This window comes from Equus przewalskii, chromosome 18, assembly GCF_037783145.1.
Source record: "Equus przewalskii isolate Varuska chromosome 18, EquPr2, whole genome shotgun sequence".
NCBI lineage: Eukaryota > Metazoa > Chordata > Mammalia > Perissodactyla > Equidae > Equus > Equus przewalskii.
Window position 1 is genome coordinate 26,638,979 of NC_091848.1, and position 4,621 is coordinate 26,643,599.

The following is a 4,621-nucleotide window of genomic DNA, read 5'->3' on the forward strand; positions in this document are numbered from 1 at the left end:
CGTTGGTTTTTCATGGGGAAGTTGGTGAGTCAGTTATGTAAACACTGGACTCTAGGAGCAACAAAACACTTGTCAATCAGATGACCAATGGGGTGTTGGGGCCCAGAGGACAATGGGGAAGCTTTCACAGAGGAGACAAATTTGAACTGGATTTTGAAGGATGAGAAGAATTCTGATAGGTCAAGAAAGGACATTCCTGGCGTACGGGGCAGCGGGAACACAAACTTGGAGGAGTGAAAGTATGCGGCACATCTGGGTAACCGTGAGTCATTTGTTATGGTTGGACAACAAAGGATGAATGAAAGAGTAGCTAGAGTTCCTTAAGTGCCCATCGTGTTCCAGGGATGACACACACATATCCATAGGCTGCCCAACAACCCTGTAGAATGGGTAAAATGATCCCTTCTGGACAGATGGGGAAACTGAAGTTAAGAGAGAGATTTATCTGCCCAAATTCACACAGTGGTGAGACTATGATTTGAACCCCCCGAGCTGCTTGCACGCCAAAGCCCATGGTTTCTCTGCTGTGCTATGGTTTGCAGTGCACAGAAGACCTGAACTAGCCACCTTTGTGAAACGTAAAATATAAAAATACAAATAAATACAAAAATATTTTCATAGGTAAATGTTTTATATATTTACATATATATGGACCTATGAAATGTAAATATGTTTTACATGTAAATTTTATAGGTAAGCTTTTAGGGAAATACGAAAGGCTAAATTATGGTTCATACTCTGCTGTCCAGCAGCTGTGGGGCCCCGAGCTACTTAATCCTAATTTGAATTTCTTTATCCATGAAAGGGGATCATAATCGTGGGACTGGCTACCTTCAGATTTGTTTTTATGTTCAAATTAGATCATAGATGTGAAAAGATGAGAGAGTATAAAAGAGCCACACAGAAGGGTTTGTTGTTGCTGACAGAGCCCTTGCTCTTCTGAGAACTTACAGACATCTGTTAGAGCACCCACAGGTGTCTGTAAAAACTCCCACAGGCGTGGACGGGGTCCCTGCAGGCTTGCAACAAACAACTTGGTCAACAGGCAAGAAGCTGTGCTCTCCTGACTCAGATAACCAGCTGGGGGCTGTGGTGGGAGGCAGTGGAGTGGGAGGGAGGCAGGCACTCGGGCTGGCTTCATCACCGCCGGGCTAGAGAAGGCTCCTGCCTGCCTTCCTGGTTGCTGGGAAAGTCTGGGCCAGAGAGTTGAGTCGGGACAGCTGTCAACAGCTTGGTGAGTTATACTGGGCAGAGGAGGGTGTTCCAGACGTGCTAGGCTACAGGAAGGAATGTCGAGCTGCCAGGCGAGCAGGCCTCTGCCAGGTCTGTCTGGTACAGGCTCATGGTCTGGAAAAGGGACAGGAGAGACAGAGTTGTCAGGGACTCTGGAGCAGTCTTTATTCTCCAGGAGTACTGATGAGGACACGGCAGGGCCTGGCCTCTAAGGAAGTGGGCTCTGACACAGCACATCACCATGGGCTGGCAGCCAGACCTCAGCCCTGAGCTAGAGTGGCCTGGGGCGACTTACCTTGGCTCCAGGAAGGATCTGGATTGTTCTGGGTCTGGATAGGGCCTGATGTGCCACTAGGGATCCAAAAGCCCTGTGATGTGTGTGTGTGGTGTGTGTGGTGGATGAGTGGGGTTTTAGAGAGCCAAGCTTCTCCTTACTGCTGAAGAGATCAGTCATTCTTCATCCCGCTGGTCTCTGCTATGATGACACAGCCTTAGCTCAGCATCACTCGGGATGAGCCCCTCAAATTCATAGCACCTGGAGGAAAGAGAAGACCTTCTGTCTCTTACCCTGTGCTTACTATGTTATATGGAGTTAGCCATGTTCGACAGTAGCCTCCTGGATGGCAAGATGCTGACTGGCTTCTCTGCACAGCCGGGGCCCAGTGCAGTGCCCAGCCCTTCGGAGGCCTCATGGAGTGAGCTCAGCCTTCCCGATGCTCGCCATCTGCCCACTGAGACCAGGACGCATTCCACCACCAGTGAGCATGAGCACTGCTCTCCAGGGAGGGTCAAGGTGTGTGAGCACAGTGGGGGCTTCAGGAGCCTGTAGTGGGGAACACTCTGCCCTCCTGCCCCACTGGACAGTTCTTTTTCTACTTGTCACTTCCAGTCTTGGGAGTAAGAGCCAAGAAGAAGATGAAACAGGGAATATTCTCTCCACTGCTCCGTGGAGCTGAGCCCTGGCGGGGAGGCAGATTTGGCACTTGGCTCTTCTTTTCATTATCCTCTTGGGAACTAGGGTCATAGGGCTTTGTCCCAGGTAAGAGAGGGAGGACAGCCTTGAGGGAGCTCCCACAAAAGCAGTTAGGCTGAATCATCCTGTATCTGAGCTTTGTCAATTGTTTGGTGTTGGGAGGATGTTGGCCCAGGGCCTGGGCTGGGGGTGGTTAATGACAGTGTGAGGAATAATTCTCCAGAAGATGCTGCCTGCCAGAGGGCTTGTGGCAGTTCCTTTTATGCTCTACACAATGAACATCTTATTTTGGCCTGTAAATTTGGAGGACAGGAAAGAACAGGTAGGGAGGAGGTGGATGGAAGGCACCTCCCAGGGAAATGCTTCTGCACAAGTCCTATCCTTGTCTCCCTAGCCAGTCCAGGTGACTCACAGTGGAGGCAACTCTCTGCCTTCCCCGTCACCATCTACAGGGTCACCTTTCTCAGAGAGCGCTTGTCATATGGGAGAAAAAAGCCATACGCTTTGCAGCCAGACAGACTTGAGTTTCATTCCAGATGTGCCACTTCTCAGCTTTGAGAACTTGGGAACTTAACTTCTCGCACTCTCAGGTTCTCATCTGTCACCTGTATTAATCATTCCTATCTCACAGCATTAGTGTGAGGACCGTATAGTGCTTCTTCACCTGGTACTGGCGCAGAATTAGTGAGCAATACATGGTAGCTATTTTTAATATCATAGCACTTGTTAATGGTCATTCTCAGTTATGGGTCACCTAGTGGGCCAGCCACTCTGCTAGAAGATACGGGAGCTCCAGCCTCTCCCTGGAGGAGCCCCGTCCAGGAGGAGAGACGGGCGTGTGTGATCAGGGCCCAGATGAAGGGGAGCTGCATGAGTTGCTGCCCGGGCAAGAGGCAGGGGCAGTGCGGGGTCAGGGAAGAAGAAGTGAGACCCCTGAGGGAGGAGTTTTCCAGCCAGTTAGGGTGGGGAGGGGTGGGGAGAACAGCAGGGGCAGATAGAAAGAGGCTTACAACTGAGATATGGCATTAGATCCATCCATTAGTGGGGGGCAGGAGCTGACAGTAGGGGCTCCCGCAACAGGTGAGCCCACGGGGTTTACACCCTCTGCCGGCATTCAAGCCCACGCGGTTTAGCTCAGGATGGAGTCTGCAGTCTTTTTCCAGCAGGTGGGTGGACATGGACAGGAACCCCGCCAGGCTTGCTTGGGGAACAGGGTGTTGAGGTGGCACTTGTCATCACAGAGATCTCTCCAAGCTCAGGGCTAGGATCCGGGGTGGACCTCCCCAGAGGGAGTAGTACAGATTACCAGACAGGAATTACCTGGTAATTGTGGAACCTAATAAAATGCAGGCTCCAGGTAGTGTCGACTGGAGAAGCCTTCACAAAACACTGGCACAGAACGGTGGTTATTAAATTGAGACATGGGGAGAGTGGGTGGGAGGGGTGACCAGCGAATTCTGCAGTTGTTAGGAAGCCCAGTGATGCCATGTGCAGTGCTCAATGTCACAAAAGAAAGAACTAGACGAGACCTCCTTGATATTCAAAGATACACATTTGTGGTTTCAGTTGTCTGCAAACGACTTCAAAACCCTATGATGTACACAAATTGGATGAATCATCTGGATGAGATAAAAACAAAGTTATATTTTCTAGAAAGATGGTGTATGTCACTTAGCTGGTGATAAAAATAAATATAGCAGCTTTCATTTACTTAACTCTTACCACGTCCACACATGTTATGTGCTGCACAGGTGTCTCATTTAACTGTGGCTAAATCCAACTGTCTCTCTCCACCGTGCCTGCTCCACACAGCTGACTCTGGCCGTGGAAAAGCATGACCATCCTGACTGGTCCCGCCCTAGTTCAGGATCGTGATCCTTGTGTGGACTTTGGGGTTGTCCGTCAGATCATCTTTCTCCATTTCCTTGGTCCAGTGGTTCTCAGCTTTGGCTCCTGTTAGCATTACCAGGGGGACATTAAAAAAAGTTCTGCTGTCTGAATTCCACCCAAAACTAATGAAATCAGAGTCTTTGTGGAGTGGACCTGGGCATCAGTATCCTTTTTGAAAGCCCTGCAGTTGGTTCCAACGGGGCAGCCTTCATTGGGAACCCCTGCAGTTCTCTCTCATCTAGATGACTGTTCCACATCTTCTTTCTCTTCAAACCTTGAACTCCTCCTTTCCCATCCTGACTCTCGGTCAGAACCTTGTTTCTCACCTACCTGAAAAAATAATGGCAATCAGAGGAGAACTTTCACACCTTTCCACCACCAAATCTATGCCCATATATTCTGCTTTCTGCCTATTACTGTGGATGATGAATTGTGTCTACTCCTATTAAGACCAACCCCTCCACTTGTGCACTGTATCCTATTCCCTTACTTAATTTAGGGCACGACTCCAGCAATTCTCCCTTC

The 4,621-nt window shown here is 49.6% G+C and overlaps 1 protein-coding gene across 18 annotated transcripts in view; it reads left to right on the forward strand.

The window, feature by feature from the left end:
* Positions 1–4,621, forward strand: part of ST6GAL1 (ST6 beta-galactoside alpha-2,6-sialyltransferase 1) — a 113,376-nt gene that overhangs the window by 12,242 nt on the left and 96,513 nt on the right. The window contains exon 1 of one of the 18 annotated variants that reach the window (XM_070583378.1): positions 916–1,234. The exons of 16 other annotated variants lie outside the window; for them this stretch is intronic. The gene's annotated coding sequence lies outside the window, so the exon portion shown is untranslated. Of the gene's footprint in view, positions 1–915; positions 1,235–4,621 lie in introns of those variants that run through there. One more of the 18 variants, XR_011529390.1, reaches the window with a different exon arrangement.